Raw genomic sequence first — 17,992 nt, forward strand, 5'->3', positions numbered from 1 at the left:
TTGGGTCTCTCTCCTGCTGACTGCCTAAATACCACATGGAGGCCTCACAGGGGCTTCATAATGTGTTCGAAACACAATCAATTATCTTCATGCCGGGCCACAGGTATCCCTGATTCTCGTGCCCAGCAGAGTGCCTGGCAGGCAGCAGGTGCTCCGTTTGTTTGCTGAACTGATCACCATATGCTTCTTTCCCCTCATGCCACTCCAACTGCTCCACCTCTAGTGCTTCCCACCCAAGTCAACGGGACACCATCCCTCAGGCACACAGGCTGAACTCCAGCACCACTGAGTCCTCCCTCACCACTCACTTATCCATTCTCCTCTTTCCTTAACTGGCCGGGTTCAAGCCCTGGCCTCTCCTCACCTAGATCTGCCTCTCCACTCCTGTCAGTGACATTTCTAAGTCCAGCCATGATCTGTCACATCCTTGCCCACAAAATCCAACTCCTTAATGTGGTATCCAAGGCTTTCTACACTCTGGCCCCAACATACGGGTGCAATCACGACCCAGTGGACTAGTGGGCTAGCACTACCAGCAGCACTAATAATAATAACGATAAATAACACATGCTGAATGATTCCCATGTGTCTCTTCATCTCCATCACAGCCCTGCTGGGGAGGGGCCACAGGATCAAAATTTGACAGATGAGGAAACTGAGGACAGGAGGGTAACCTGACCAGGGTCACAGTCCAACCTCATAAAGACTGCACTGTGCAAGAACGAACGGTCTTTTAATCCTTTAGTCTTCTATGAAACTTTCAAACTCCTTAGGGACTGGGATATGCCTGCTTAGAAAATCTCTGCGGCAGGCTTCCCACTGCCTCTAACTTCCCAAAGGAAACAGCAATAGATGTTCTTGGGATCAAAATGAAAGATAATGCAAGTCTCCCAAATTATTCCTAGATTTTTGAGTTCCAAGAAGGAATATCAATGTCTAATTGTCCATAAATTTTATAGCAAGTAGAAGTATTTTTACACATAATTAACATTATAACATACCAAGACCTCTGGTTAAATTAATGTGGATGAAACAGTTATACCCATTTCATAGGAACTGGAGAAGAATTTTACTGCTCCAAAATTTCATTTTATGGCAAGCACAGCAGAGGTGATGCCAGGTGCCTAGTTAGAACACGCCTCCTGATGACGACCCTGTTCCTGGAGTAAGGTCTCCTGGCAGTGCCACGGCATGTCCAGGAACAAATGCTCTGCTGCCACTGGCCTCTAATTGCCTTATGGGCCTGGGACTTGGCTCTTCACACACATGGCTCGCATCCCAGAGCTGCCCACTAAGCCGCCAACTGTTTCTGCTTCCTAAGGTTCTAGGAACTACTGCTGATGTCAGGATGGAGGGGCAAAACCAAACCCCAACAACAACAATGGTAACAATGACAAAAGGGAGAGAGCAGAAGAGGGGACATAGAGGAAATAAATCACAGACAAGAATGTTTGCGTGACGAACTCCAGAATGCGCCCTGCGGGGTATGTGAGATACCCACTTTGTGCCTTTCTCCACTCTCCCCCTCTTCCTCACCCATCCTCTGTACTGTACTTGCTTACTTATCTATGTCTTCCCTCTGAAACAGGACACCCTGACTGTGCCTTGTAACTAGTTGACTGTAGGTGCTAAATTAATGCTGAATGAATGGCGGTAGACCTTGCTAATTGTTTACACAATATCCATTCTCCCCTTCTTTCTCAGTGACAGAATTCCAATTCTACTTCAGGTGGCAATGTGCCCAGCTAAAAGATGTCTCAGCCTCCCTTGCAACTAAGGGAGGCCAATGAGCAGAAACTCAAGCTATTTGGCGGGACTTGCAGGAAAGCTCAAGATGGAGCATGTTTTTTTTTTTTTGCCTTTCCTCTCTTCTTCCTGCTCTATTCCTAGAAACTGACATGATGGCTGGGGCTCCCGCAGCCATCTCAGGCCATGATACAACCTTGGGGTTGGAAGCCCTGCACTAAGGATGGCAGAGCGGAAAGACCAGCCCTAGACTGTCCCCTCTAGATTTCTTTTCATAATAGAAAAAAATTTCTACTGGTTTAAGCTACAGCTATTTCTGTTCCAGCTGCTTAACAGAATTCCTAACTGATTCATGAATAAACCAACTAAATTTAGCTTTCTTAAATTACTCATTGCGGACCTACAGTTCGCAAGGCCAATCACCACCTCTAACTTCTGGTCCTTGTAACGTAATGATAATTTATTATTACGTTACAAAGAACTATTGTTCACCAGAGGTCAGGAGGAGGGAAGGACAGAAGCACTAGAAGGAAGAGGTAGTTCAAGGAGGAGGAGACACTGAGAAGAAGATGAGGGATAGAGGCAAGAGGAGAGCAGGAAAATGAGGCTCAAGGAAGAGAGGAGATGAGGGGAGAATGCAGGGAGGAACAGACGCAAAGGGCTAGAGTAAAGGAAAGGGGAGCCTGACAGGCAGGGCAGAGACCCTGGAGAGATGGAGTGGCGGAGAGAGGAGAAAGAGAACAGTGTGCTACAGAAGCAATTGCTGCTGTGATTTAGAGAACGTGGTGCAGGCTGGGCATCAGGCTGGGCATCGGGCACCAAGCACGCTGTATGTGTGCTCCCTGATCCTCTCGCTCCTGAACTAAGCATTACTAAGCCTGTTTCACAAATGAGGTAACTGGTCAGGTGCAGTGGCTCACTCCTATAATTCCAGCACTTTGGGAGGCCAAGGCAGGAGGATAATTTGAGCCCAGGAGTTTGAGACCAACCTGGGCAACATAACAAGAACTCCCTATCTTTATGAAAAAATTAAAAAATTAGCTAGGTGTGGTGCATGTGCCTGTAGTCCCAGCTACTTGGGAGGCCGAGCGAGGAGGACTGCTTCAGCCTGAAAGGTCAAGCCTGCAGTGAGCCACGATCATGCTGCTACTGCATTCCAGCCTGGGTAACAAACCAAGACCTTGTCTCAAAAAAAGAAAAAAAAAAGAGGTAACTGGCTCTGAGGTATGAAATAACTCCTTCATTCACAGCAACTGGTAGAGGCAGGCATTGTTGAAGTCTCCTTTGAAGAGAGGTGAGACATCATTCTTCTGTCTTTTGCTCTCACTGCCTGGAATGTGGTGTGAGATGTGGAGCCAGGGCAATCATTTTGGACCATGAGGACAGCAGCCACACCCTAACAATGGCAGAACAGGGAACTGGAAGGAGGCTGAGTTGCTCATGACTAACGGAGCTTCCACAACTGCTTGAGACTACAGACTACCCAAATCAGTTGGAATCTGCATCCATGAATCCATCCATAACTGCTTCAGATCATAATTTGCTACATTTTCCTCTAATCTTCAGTAATAGATTCCAAGTCACACTCCCACACATTCTGATTCAGCAATCACTTTGAGATACTCTCTCCTAGAAAAATGGAAAGTGGGATTCATTGAACAGGTAAGGAAATTACCTGAGAGTCCACAGGACAAACCTTGACACTTCAAAAGCAGCAATGGCTGATGACGGGCCCCTAGAAGAACCTGGAGATCAGCAAATGACACTGTAAAGTTAATCTATCATTATTGGGAGAAATGAAAGAAAGGAAAAGTTTATAAAGACTGAGAGAGCACATTTGGGGCTATTCCTCAGAAACAGATAAAAGGTAGTCCTAGTTAATTCAGACCAGTCTGTAAAGTGCTAGCAAGTCATCTGAGAAAAAACAAACCAATAGTCCAAGTCTCAGAAAGAGAACAGCTCCTTTTGAGCAAAAGCACCAAGCTGTCAAAGGGACACACTTGCACCTAGTGACATCAGACAGCATTACTATTGAGCACTGTTGGTTGCAGCTTTCTGTGTGGTAGGAATTCTCTCCAACTAGACTGCAAGCTCTCCTCTCTGAGAAGAGGGACTGTGGCATTCCTATTTCAGTATCTTCAGCAATAGCACCCAGCACAGTACTGAACACACAGTTGCTTAATACATGACCACAGACTGAGAGCTGTCAGGAAAGAGCTAATGGGGTTCATGGGTGTTGGGCAAAGATGCCGACTCCAGCCCTAACCCTGTGCCCACCTCTGAGTTCAAGCTGATTCCTGAAATTCCAGCAAGGGAACTGAGAGTTGGTGCTGTCATTGTTCATCATTCTCATGAGACTGTTATCTGATGGACAATCTGGGGATCTTTAAAGGTTCAATTGCCTTTTCTTCTGAGAATATTCCTATGATAGAGTCCCAAGAGTCCAGAGAACCCCGGCAAAGCCAAGGAGGATAACACAGGCCATTAAGCTCTGCCCCAGACCCATCTAATCTGCCCTTTTTAGTTGTTAAGTCTCAGTGGGATAGAAATCTTAACGAGGTCAGAAGTGATGGTACTAAATGCCATGTACTGCGTTTTCACATCCTGGTCTCCTTGGAGGCCCCTGGCATACAGAGTCATCTACTCCTAAGGCAACTGTGACTTTCAGAAGTGCAGCCTTATTCTAAAATTAAAGATTCTCAGGGCCCACTAGGAATATAATTAGTTTGTATTCCTCCACCTGGCACTCAGAGAAGCTGAGTTTGGGGAGGGAATGTGGGGCATGCATTCTTAAGGCTGGAAACCACTTTAATTTGCAAGATTTAGAGGCTTTTTCTGGCCACTGTCTTGTTTTAAGTTTCTGGCACCCTCAGCTAGACTAAGAATTGTTACCTTGTGTCCCAGCCATAATGATTCACATTTCCATCAACTTGGCACAAAATGTGCCAAAGAAACAAGCTTTCCTGCTGTCACTCCCTGCATCTGCATCTCATACCACTCCCAGCACTTGCCTCTACTCAGCCAGAGAAATTCAATGCAATTCAATTCAACTAGCAACACTCAATGCCCACCAAATGTCAAATAGAATGCAAGGAGTTTCAAGTACCAAGAAAAACAAGACCCTGCTCTCAAGAGGGTCAGAATCAGCTTTGAAAAAAAAAAAGGAGCTACGTAGCCTGGCACAGTGGCTCATGCCTGTAATCCCAGCACTTTGGGAGGCCGAGGCAGGTGGATCACAAGGTCAAGAGATCGAGACTATCCTGGCCAATATGGTGAAACCCCACCTCTACTAAAAATACAAAATTAGCTGGGCATAGCGGCGGGCGCCTGTAGTCCCAGCTACTCGGGAGGCTGAGGCAAGAGAATCGCTTGAACCATGGAGGCAGAGGTTGCAGTGAGCCAAGATCGTACCACTACACTCCAGCCTGGGTGACAGTGTGAGACTTCATCTCAAAAAAAAGAGAGAGAGATAGGTAAACAAGCAGCAACCCACAGCGTGATAACTACTAGAAACAAAGACCCCAAGCCCTGAAGGAGTAAAGGTCACTCTCCTGGGAGGGATCAAGGAGAGGAGGAGAGACAGGCACTTCCAGGGAAGGAAGAAGCAGTGCAATTGCCTAGAGGCCTGGCAGCATGAACTGCTGGAGGCAGCAACCATGGAAGGAGCCGGCAGGGATCAGGGCTCCATTTTACAGATGAGAAAGCTGAGTTACGAGTAACTTGTCCAAAATTATACGTCGTGAAAGGATAGGTTCCAAGCCAAACAGTTGGACCCTAAAACCTGTGCTTTTAAACATTACAGTGCATGGTATGCAGATAGTTCAATTCGCTGAAGTGTAAAAGTTAAGAACTAAGTTTATGCAGGAGAGGCAGAATGGGCTGGATCACGGAAGGCTTCATATGACACAGATTCTGGACTAAATTAACGTGAAAGAGCTTCCCCTTTCCACCACTATCACAGAGAAATACCAGATAAAATAAAACAAATGACATCCTTAGACGTGCAGCCAAACTGGAAAGAAAGAGAAACGCCCTATGTGTAAGAAGTGATGAGAAGAAATGAAACATAAACAGTGAGTGGAACTGACATCACAAGGGCCTGTGGACTTCCACAACCACGTATGAAGTGGTTTAAAGCCTGCCCGTGGCTTTGAGCCCCAGTATCAAGAAGAGAGCCTCAAAGCGCCGCCCAACATGGGAAAGCAACAAGAAGCTGACCATTTCTACAAGGCTCTGTGGGTCAGGTATGGGTCGGAGGTCACCCTTTCTTAAATCACTAAGCTAGTCCTGCCCATGGATATAAAATGGAATTTACACTACTAGAGTGGTGAAGGTGTGTCACACTAAGCAATGAACCTAAAAACTCAGCCAGGACCACTGAAACACTCATGGCCCCTGCAGAAGCAAACAAGCTGCTCTGAGGTATACTTTCATAATTCAGGACACAAGTATCACCCAGGAAAGATAATCCCTCCTGGAGATGAACTCACAACCCAAAGTTACAAACCACACAAGGAAATAAACCACCAAGGGGCACAAGCATCAGATACAAAAAGAGAAGTAGCATCCCAAGAATCAGAAATAAGACAGTCCCAAAGAAACTCCACAATAAGAAAACTTAGATGATTAAACAGATAGAAGAGCACAGAAAGAACAAATGTAAAGTCTTTGGTGGCAGATGATCAACAATATGTCTAAGAGGCATTCCAGAGGCCACTGTAGAGAAAATAAGAGAGCCAAAGAGGCAATGGCTAAAATTTTCCAGAATTTAAGAAAGAATTAAATGTAAGAGATTAACATTAGGGGAAGCTGGGTGAAGGAAGATAGAAACTCTTTGTAAATCTAAGTTTATCTACAATCATTCTAAAGTAAAAAGGCTTTTTCTTTCTTTTGTTTTTTCTTTTGCAAATGATTCCTCAGATAGAAGCAGCACACCAAATTCTGAGTAAGAAAACTGAAAACAAATCCACACTTAATTTCAAATGATTCTAAACAAACGCATATATTTCTGTTTGTCAATAAGAAATGTAAGAGTGGAATGTTAATAAATTTCAGTTTAGGCCAGGCGCGGTGGCTCATGCCTGTAATCCCAGCACTTTGGGAGGCTGAGGTGGGCGAATCACGAGGTCAGGAGTTCGAGACCAGCCTGGGCAACATGGTGAAACCCCATCTCTACAAAAAGTACAAAAGAATTAGCCAGGTGTGATGGCACACACCAGCAGTCCCAGCTACTTGGGAAGCTGAGGTGGGAGGATCACTTGAGTCCGGGAGGTCAGGGCTGCAGTGGGCAGAGATTACACCACCATACTCCAGCATGGGCAACACAAGATGGGGTGGGGAGGGGAGGGGAGGGGAGGGGAGGGATGAAAGGACTAAAGAATAGTCATAATACAAAAAAGACTATGACAAACCCCCACAAGAGAAGTACCAGCAGCTATGGAGTTGATTCTCCTCTCTGACTTGATTCTACCCCTAACCAGCACAGAGAAGGCTCCTCTGTGCAGCTTAGGGGTAGAATCAAGTCATAGAGGAGGCAACATTGGAAATGTTCTTTTTTCTCCATGTCCTCTTGTTACATAATTACAGGGGTACCATGATCCATGCAGCTGCATGTCCAGTGGCTGTGGCATCGAGGCACTTACCACTCTCCACAGCAGAAGCTGGTCTCTATAATAGTGATACCTAATATTTATTGTTTACAAAGAGTCAGGCATGTATTCATTGTTTTATGAGGATTCTTTCATTTAATTATCCTGATTACTCTATAAAGTATTGCTATGGTTTGACTGTTACATCCCCTCCAAAATTCACGTTGAAACTTAATCCCCGCCTGGGCCCGGTGGCTTATACCTGTAATCCCAGCACTTTAGGAGGCCAAGGTGGGCGGATCACCTGAGGTCGGGAGTTTGAGACCAGCCTGACAAACATGGAGAAACCCCATCTCTACTAAAAATACAAAATTAGCCGGGCATGGTGGCGCATGCCTGTAATCCCAGTGACTTGGGTAGCTGAGGCAGGAGAATCGCTTGAACCCAGGAGGCAGAGGTTGTGGTGAGCCGAGATAGCACCATCACACTCCAGCCTGGGCAACGAGCGAAACTCCATCTCAAAAAAAGAAGAAAAAAGAAAAGAAACTTAATCCCCAATGCAACAGTTTAAGAGGTGTGGCCTTTGGGAGGTGGTGAGATGATATGGGCTCTGCCCTCATGAATGGATTAGTGCTCTTAGGGAACTAGCTGGGCCACTTCCATCCTTCTGCCATGTAAGACACAACATTCATCCACAGCAACAAGGTGCCATCTTAGAAGTAAACAGCAGCCTTCACCAGATACCACGCCTGCCAATGCCTTGATCTTGAACTTTCCAGCCTCCAGAACTGTGAGAAAGCAATTTCTGTTGTTTATAAATTACCATCTCAGGTATTTTGTTACAGCAGCACAGACTAAGACAGGTATGTACCATTGTTTGTTTGTTTGTTTGTTTGTTTTCTGAGACAGAGTCTCACTCTGTCACCCAGGCTGAAGTGCAGTGGTGTAATCTCAGCTCACTGCAACCTCTGCCTCCCAGGTTCAAGTGCTTCTCCTGTCTCAGCCTCCTGAGTAGCTGGGATTACAGGCACGCACCACCACGCCCAGCTAATTTTTGTATTTTAGCAGAGACAGAGTTTCACCATCGAAAACTTGGTCAGGCTGGTCTCAAACTCCTGACCTCATGATCCACCTGCCTCAGCCTCCCAAAGTGCTGGGAGTACAGGCGTGAGCCACTGCACCCAGCCTATGTACCATTGTTATTCCCAATTTACAGATGAGGAAACTGAGGCTCAGAGAGGCAAAGAAAAGTCTCCCAAAGTCACTGAGATAGGGGCATAGAGCCTGAATCTGAACCCAGGTCTAAATTCAGAGCACATGCTCTTACCCACATTGTCATCCACCTCATATAGGCACATATTCTACATGTCCCCCTAGACCTATAGCTCTGTAATCCATTGTCTTAGCCCCCACCATGCCCAGCTCCAGGACAAACTGTGGAGAGATGAAGACAACTGTGGCAGAATGACATACAAGTAGGCCGGATTTAAGTCAGAGCTCCTACGCTCATCCAAGCTTAGGATCCTCCAAGTGTAGACTGAGTGATTAGGCTAGCCACTGAATCTCTCTGGTCATAAAGCTCAGAGTGTCAGGCACAGTGCTAGACACTATGCAATCTAATCCTCACAACAATCCATTAGCCCCGTTTTACAGAAGAAGAAATTGGAGCCCAGAAAGGTTACAATCTGTCAAAGGCCCTTGGCTAATAAATGACAAAACCAGGATTCAAAACCGAGACCCACTTCAAAAACCACACTTGTAGCTGCTGTGCACACAACCTAGCATGTCTCCTGACCTAGGAGTTAGTGGAGAGGGCAGGCAGTGAACCTTGCCTTTGGACCTGGGGAGCTCAAACAGAGTAATAAGTATGTAATCACTATGTGGACTGGAAATATGGTCACTATTTCAGGCCAGGCCGAGAGAGGAAGCCAGTGAGCACAGTTCACGTAGACCTGCAGCACAGGGAAGAATCTCTGCAGTGAGTCTTGTTCTAAACAAGGAGGTCATGTCCACAGGTCTAGGGGTTAGGACCTGGATGTATCTTTCGGAGGGGCAACCATCCAACTCACCACAGGAAGTAAAATCACTGGGGAGAAACACTCAAAAGAACAGGAGGAACGAACTGTGCATGGTAGAGGAACGAGGCTTAAAGCTGTCAGTGAGGCTCCCGGAAACTGAGAGAATGACGGATTATTAACAGAAAGGGGATGTGCAAAGAGCAGAGACAAAGGTGGGCTCTGCCTTTAGGGCTGCATACTCCAGCAGGCAGGTGGACACGGGGACCTGGTGTTCAGGAGAAAAGAAGCTTAGCATTTGGTAGCTCTAAGAGCAGACGGTCACAGCCACAGGAAGGGACAAGTGCGTGGAGGGAGAAGGTAAGAGAAGAGAAGAGAGGGCAGAAGCCCGAAGAATGTTCACACTCAGGCATTGGAAAGAGGAAGAGGAACCAGGGCAGCAAAGGCGCAATCAGAGAAGGGAAACGGAGGCCAAGAGAGAACAGACGTCTACCCTCCTAGGGGGCAGGGTCCGGTCTCTTTCTTCTGCATTGTCCTGGAGTCTAACAACCTACTAGGCATACAGTAGGTACTTGGCAACCTCTGAAGTAATAATAAAGAACAATTATGTGAGAGAGAACAACATACGAGTGATTTCTAAGATACAAAAAAAAAGAAGGTAAAGGCACCTATAACGCTTGAGAGCTTGGCAAAGTTACATGAGGCAGCACCTTCTGAGAGGGTGTGGGGTGAGCAGGGGAAGGCTTGGAGGAAACCTCAAGGGAAATATGACAGGAAAACCATGAGAAGAAAAGAATGAACAGCCAGCTGTTGGAGAAGATAAATTCTGGGGACTTAACTGCCCCATCACGGAGTCCGTGTGAGCTTCCTGCTATACACAAGAGCTACCTTGCATCCAGCTGCTCTTTTTTTTTTTTCAATCCCAACCATATATTTCACATATTTATCTAAAAAACAGTTGCCATAATTCGTCTTTGGGGAGAAGAACTGCTGTGAAACCCATGAGCAGGAGGCTGCTGTGACCTGGGAAGACCTGCCCCACATGCCTGGCAAGCTCTCTGGGGTGACTCTTCATCATGGGCGGGTAGCAGGCTTTTCCAGACAGGAAGTGTGTGGAGAGGAGCAGGGACTGTGGCCAGTGGGTGAGGTGACTCATGACGCGTTTACCAGCCATGTGGGTGCCCACCACCCTCAGAGGGGGCAGACTGGGCCAGTTGCATCAGATTTCCTGGAAGCATTTCTTCATTTCTATTTTTGAAGACACTGAACTTCCAGAGTGACATTTCTCCTGACAACTTCAAAAGGCACTCCAATCAGCAGCCAGAACCAGTATCTTCTTACACATACTTTACCCACCCAACTCCACTCACTCCTCAACATGCCTACACACAACAGAGGAAGTAGCCAGAGAACACGATGCAGATTTTCTAAGGGCAACAGGAAACGATACAATACCACAGAGCCACAGTGAGGACCGGGAGGCCAGAGCTCCCATACACCACCATCTTTCCCAACAGCCAGACCCTTCCTGGCCCACAGACAGGGATATGCATGAGTTCCCAAACTAACTGGTTGACAGGTTGGAGAATATCATCATTCAAAAGGTCACAGGACTTTCTGTACAAATTAACCCAGATTCAAAGGAACAGGGAATCAGGTACTCTTATACTGCAGTGAGAGGGTAAATTAGTGTAACTTTCTATAATTTGGCAATATGGCAACATTTATCAATATTACATTTTGATTCATTCAAAATTCATGTGCATGTTCGCTCTCTCTCTCTCTCTCGCTCTCTCTCTCTATCTTTAAAAACTGAATATCTACCAAGTGACAGGAACCATGCCAAGTAGTAGGGGAGACAGACAAGGTGACTGCCCTCAAAGGGCTTTTGATGTAGTCACAGATTCAGACAATTAACCAATAAATCAACAAAATAATTTCTGTGTGCAGGGAACATCGGCTACAATAGCAAAAGCGAGAAATAACCTAAATGTCTGTTGGCAGGACTGATTAAATAAGATCAGATATTCTCATAAGAATGAATATTGCTCTGCTATTAAAAGCACATTCTTGAAAACTGTATTCAAATTGCTAGTGATATAAATGTTTAAAGCAGGTTTCAAAACAGTACCATGATTATGTCCAGTGACAGAAGCTAATCACAAAAGACCACATATTGTATGATCCCATTTATATGAAACGTCCAGAATAGGCAAATCTGTAGGTAAAGCAGATAAGTGAAAGTCTTGGGCTGGAGTGCGGGCTGAGGGGGGGCTTTGAAAGGGGAGTACATGCTAACGGATTGCAAAATGTCTTTTTGGGGCCGGGTGCGGTGGCCCATGCCTGTAATCCCAGCACTTTGGGAGGTCTAAGTAGGGGGATCATGAGGTCAGAAGATCGAGACCATCCTGACTAACACAGTGAAATCCCGTCTCTACTAAAAATACAAAAAAAAAGGCTGGTCCGATGGTAGTGGATCTGATGGTAGTGGGTTATTAGTGTCACTAAAGTTGGTATACAACCCCCCACTGCTAAATTTGACTGGCTTTAAAAAAAAATACAAAAAAAATTACCCAGGCGTGGTAGCACACGCCTGTAGTCCCAGTTACTGGGGAGGCTGAGGCAGGAGAAGATTGTGGTGAGCCGAGATCACGCCACTGCACTCCAGCCTAGGCAACAGAGCCAGACTCCATCACACACACACACAAAAAGATGTCTTTTGGGGACTAAGAAAATGTTCTAAAACTAGACTGTGGTGATGGTTACACAACTTTGTAAATACTAAAAATCACCAAATTTTACACTGGAAACAGTTGGACTTTATGACATATCTCAACAAAACTGCTAAAAAGTCACATTCAATATGACCTCAATATGGTTTTCAAAAAAGAGGGGGTGTGAAGGGTCATGGGGGGGTGAGGATGAATAGCCATCAAAACATTAACCATGGAAATTCTCTGAGAGAAAGGTTCTAGGTAATTTTTATGGTCTCTTTATGTTTATCTTTATTTTCCAAATATTCTAAAATATAGAAGTTTATTTAACTGGCAAACCAAATTATCCAGGGTTTTAAAATCTACCTTTCCAAGTGTACCTTAAATACATCCAATAGAAAGGTCCAACTGTTGTGCTAATTTAGATATCTCTAGGGTTATCATATTCTTCATACCAAAGATACCAACCAGACAGCCAAGCAAAGGAATTTCATATTCCAAATAAATCAGACCAAGTAGCTCCTGGTTAGGGAGCATCTGCTGACTGCTTATGACTTATATCTCAACAAAACTGCTAAAAAGTCACAAAAAGAAGAGCTTGCTCCTCTCTGCAAACACTTTAAAAGAAAAAACCCAGCAGCCACCATAAAGCTCAGCTACTACCAATCATGCAAAACAACATCAAAGATTTGAGCAGATTCAGACAGAAACTTCCTGGACACTTTCAGGAGTCACTTCCTGGTTGTGAAGTATGAGGCCCTCTGGACAAATCATTCTCTCCCATGTGGCCTCCTCTGATCAGTGACTTCAAAGGCATCTTTCTGAAATGATTGGGCTGAGGGAGAGTGCCAGCAACTGGAAGTCAGTGGTTTCCCAACCAAGCTGCACCCCCAAATCAATGGGGAGCTTTAAATGCAGGTTCCTGGATCCCATCCCTGGGACTTCTAATTCAATAGGCAAGAGGAAGGCCCAGGAATCTACCTTTTCCCCAAAACTCCCTGATGAATATGCCAGGTGAGCCAAGTATGGGGCTCACTGGACTTGGATACTATCTGGGATAACTCAAAACAGAGCTAGCCTCCACATCTGGCTACAATGCAGCAGGAATCTCACCCAGCAAGCACTATGGATCAAAAGGCCACTAAGTGCAGAAAGGGAAACTCCAAAGCGAAATTCCTTGCATGTCTGGCTATCACTGCTGAAGCCTGGGAGAAGCTAGCAAATCCCTAGAGCAAGCCTATTTTGGAAGATTCCCTAAGACACAGTGATCTTGGATACTAATCTATGAAAAGGTGGATGACTGGTGCAACTTCCACTTTGGGATACCGCAAGAAAAATTAGTCCTCTCCAATCACAGGAAAGATCCAGCAAGCTTTGCAACTCCCAAGGAGCCAGAAGCAGAAAGGGATGCAATGTGGTGTGGCAGAAAGAACCCTGAGTCTGAGTCACACAGACCTGGGTTCATATCCAGGTATTCACTACCGACTGCTTGTGTTTTAAAGATGGCTACAAACCTTTTGCCACTCTTTTCATCAGGAAGTAGAGGAGTCTAGTTCCCATCCTAGAATCTGGGCTGCCTCAGTGACAGCTTTGACCAATAGAATGTGACTGAGGTGATGTTCTGGGATGTGAGCCCAGGCCTCAATAGGACTGGCTTCCACGGTCTTGGCCCCCAGATGCCATACTGCAAGAAGTTCAGGATAGACTCTTGAAGGATTAGAAGCCACGCAGAGAGAAGCCCCCTTAGACATTACAGTGCAGCTAAACACACAGATGGGAAAGCTCGGCCAACATCATGTGGGGCAGAACCACGCTGCTGGGCCCAACTCACACAATCAAGAGAATGGATAAATGGCGGTTGTTTTAAACTACTGAGTTTCCCAGGTGATTTGTTACACAGCAGTAAGTAATTGAAACACTGTTTCTCCTTGAGTAAATCGATTTTTCTGAGCCTTGGTTTCCTCATCAATCAGATAGGGAATGATGATAACCTCAATTGGGTTGTGTGAGTCTCAAAAGAAGTAAATGGGCTGTTAAAATCTAAAGCACAACCCAGTGCCAGTTACTGTCACTATCTGCGCAAACCCAGTGTTCAAACCGCCACCACACCACCATATCCTTTCTCTACATTTAGAGGCTTTTTGGGCTGAGAGTATATCTTCATATACAAAGTACAGGAACTATTTACACTCCCCCTATCATTGGGAAGGACTCTGCCAACAAATGCCCCATGTTCCAGAATAACTCACCTTCTCCCACCACACCAGTGTTTCCTCTGGCCTCTCTTCCTGTCACATTGTCATCTTTGTCCCAGCCATCCAGGTTCAAAATGTCAACCTCTTAGACTCCTCCATTTCCTTTTAGCATCCAGGGAATGGAAAAAGTCACCCCCACCTTTCCATTTCCAGTGCCACCAAAGGCACAGTCATCAAAGCCAGAAAGGCCTGAGTGTTGCTCTGCAACCTATACCTGTATGACCATATGCAAGTCATAAGTGTGACCATACGCAAGACCATATGCATATTATAAATCAGTAATACTTTCTTTCTGTGGTCATTTTGAAGACAGAATATGTAGCTAAAGTATTTAGTACAGAGTCTAGGCACAGTGGCTCACACCCGTAATCCCAACACTTTGGGAGAATAAGGTGGGTAGATCATTTGAGGCCAGGAGTTCAAGACCAGCCTGGCCACCATGGCAAAACCTCATCTCTACTAAAAATACAAAAGTTAGCCCAGCGTGGTGGTGCACGCGTGTAGTCCCAGCCACTCAGGAGGCTGAGGCGCTAGAATTGCTTGAACCTGGGAGGCAGAGGTTGCAGCGTGCCATGATCATGTGACTGTACCCCGGCCTGGGTGACAGAGCGAGACTGTCTTTAAAAAAAAAAAAAGCATTTAGTACTACAGGCCAGGAATTTCTCACCTACACTACTATAGCCATCTCCTAATCTAGGCCTCTGCCTGTGTATCTCTCTCCATTTTGACCCCTGTAGTATAAATGCTAACAGATTAATTGTCCTGGATGGCAGCTATCACATTATTCTCCTGCTCAAAGACCTTTCATGGCTCCCACTGTTCTCAGATCAATCTCTGAGAACCTCTCAGCTAAGCATGTAAGACTGTCTACAATCATGGCTCCATCTGCTGCCTTGGCCAATCCTATCCTTACTGCAACTTGCTATTAGAGTCAGCCTTCTAAGATGGCTGACAACAATCCTCACCTTCTGGTATTCACATTCTTGTGTAAATCTCTCCTAACCCACAGAAACTGCAAGATAGTAAGTATTGTTTTAAGTCACTAAATTTTGGGGTAATTTGTTATGCAGGAATAGATAATACTCTTCATTTCCCGAGTCACACCTGAGCTGTTGTTCTTTTCTTTAGTCATATTTGCCCTTCCTACAACATCTCAGCCTGCTGAAATTCTGCCAGGCCTGCAAAGCCCACTCAGATACCAGTGCTCACTCACCCTGAGCCTTTCGTAAGTATCCTCTGGAAGCCTTCCCTATTTCCCCAGTGTCTGTCTCCATCACTGCACCAATCTGTTTATCTCTGTGCAAAATGGCAAGGTTATTCATTGCCAAAAAAGCTGGAAACCACCTGCACATTCATCAATGAACAGGAGAATGGCACATCCAAGCTGGGCACGGTGACTCATGCCTGTAATCCCAGCACTTTGAGAGGCCAAGATGGGGGAATCATTTGAGGTCAGGAGTTCAAGACCAGCCTAGCCAACAAAGTGAAACCCTGTCTCTACCGAAAATACAAAAATCAGCCAGACATGGTGGCGTGCACATGTAATCCCAGCTATTCAGGAGGCTGAGGCAGGAAAATCACTTGAACCCTGGAGGCGGAGGTTGTAACGACCTGAGATCATGCCACTGTACTCCAGCCTGGGTGACAGAGTAAGAATCTGTCTTAAAAAGAAGAAGAAGAAGAAGAAAAGAGAATGGCACATCCATACAATGGATGAGGCAACTGTAAAAAAAGAATGAGGAAGCTCTACACGTCTGGTGTGCAAAGATGGCCAATATATAATAAGTGAAGCAAGGTGCAGACCAGTGAGTATAGCAGACAGGCATATGCCTGAAGAGTAACAGTGTAATAATAGAGAATGCATAGGTGCATACTCACAAACCAAAGTGGTTAAGAGGGAACTAAGAGGAAGAAACTGGATAGTTGAGAGCCTGAGGAGGGAAAGTGGGAAAACCTTTTGGATTTTCAAAAATTATTGGCTGGGTGCCATGGCTCACGTTTGTAACCTCAACACTTTGGGAGGCTGAGGCAGGAGGATTGTAGTCTTAGCTATTTGGAAGGCTGAGGTGTAAGCATTGCTTGGGCCCAGGAGTTCAAGGCTGCAGTGGGCTAGGATCATACCACTGCATTCCAGCCGAGATGACAGAATGAGACCCTGTCTTTAAAAAAAAAAACAAAGCTCTGAAAAACTGAAAGCTTTCCTCCTAAGATTAGGAATTTAGGAACAAGGCCAGGTATGGAGGCTCACACCTGTAATTCTAGCACTTTGGGAGGCTGAGAGGTAGGAGGATCACTTGAGGTCAGGAGTTTGAGACCAGTTTGGCCAACATGGTGAGACCCTGTCTCTTTTTTTTTTTTTTTTAACAACTGGTAATCAATTTATTAAAATAACTGACTTAAGATCTGCAATGGTGACTTCCACCTCAACTCCTGGCTCAATACTGATGGAAGTAATCTGCTTAACAATCTCAGAAGGACTGTGCAGGTCGAGTTGCTTGTGGATTCTCATCTGGAAACGATCCCATGTCTTAGAACCTTCACCACAAGGTGTTTTTCTTGTAGTGATTCTCAAAGTCTTCGTAGGCATTCGAACTCGTCTTTTCACTTTCAGATTCTTTTCCTTTGCTCCTCTGATCAAGTCAGCACACACTTTCTCCAGCGAGATTTTACGTTGCGGCTTGTTAGAGTGATTCAAATTCGGTGAATTGCCACCTCCAGCTCCACGGGTGTTTTTCTGGTATCCTTAAAAGCCATGGCTGCTGCGCGGCTTCCTGACCGACTTGTTCCTCGGCAAGAGCGAACAGCAGTGAGTCAGGAGCAGGAGCGTGCAGACTAACGATCCACAATAGCTACGACCGCGTCTTCCTCAAAGAGCCCCTGTCTCTATTAAAAATACAAAAATTAGCCAGGTGTGGTGGTAGGCACCTGTAATCCCAGCTACTTAGGAGGCTGAGGCAGGAGAATCACTTGAATCCAAGAGGCGGAGGTTGCAGTGAGCCGAGATCGTGTCACCGCACTCCAGCCTGGGAGACAGAGCAAGACTCCGTCTCAAAAAAAAAAAAAAGTTAAACACGGAATTACCACATGACCCAGCAATTTCACTAAGTATATTCCCAAGAGAACTTAAAGCATATGTCCCACAAGAGCTTGTACATGAATGTTCATAGCAGTCAAAAAATGGAAACAACCCTAATGTCCACCAACTTATAAATAAACAAAATATATATACACAATGGAATACTCAGCCACAGAAGGGAATAAAGTACTATTACATGCTGCAACATGGATAAACCTCGAAAACATGCTAAGTGAAATGATTCGGACACAAAAGGGTACATATGATACAATTCCATTCATATGAAATGTCCAGGATAGGGAAAGCCATAGAGAAGGGAAGTAGATTAGTAACCAGGGAATGGATAAGGGATGGAGCAACTGCTGATAGGTACCGAGTTTTTAGGTGACGGAGTGTCCTGGAATTAGTGGTGAAGGCTGTATAACACAGTTAATATAATATATAAAAACCATCAAAATGCATACTTTAAAGTGATGAATTTAGTTATTTGAAATATATCTTAATTTTATGCTATAAAAATACATAGAATATGAAATAAACTGCTCACATTCTGTCTGTGGCTCAGTGATTTGAAAGTTTCCCCCTGTCCATGCCCTCC

At 45.3% G+C, this 17,992-nt stretch overlaps 1 protein-coding gene and 1 pseudogene across 3 annotated transcripts in view; both read right to left on the bottom strand.

The window, feature by feature from the left end:
• The window catches only part of PPARD (peroxisome proliferator activated receptor delta), an 84,984-nt gene that overhangs the window by 43,083 nt on the left and 23,909 nt on the right, over window positions 1-17,992 (bottom strand). The gene's annotated exons all lie outside the window — the stretch shown is intronic.
• LOC135268387 (small ribosomal subunit protein uS10-like) lies at window positions 15,706-17,366 on the bottom strand (annotated as a pseudogene).

The sequence above is a fragment of the Aotus nancymaae genome, unplaced genomic scaffold (genome assembly GCF_030222135.1).
Source record: "Aotus nancymaae isolate 86718 unplaced genomic scaffold, 86718_ANA_hifiasm-v0.15.2.pri h1tg000040l, whole genome shotgun sequence".
Taxonomy (NCBI): Eukaryota; Metazoa; Chordata; class Mammalia; order Primates; family Aotidae; genus Aotus; species Aotus nancymaae.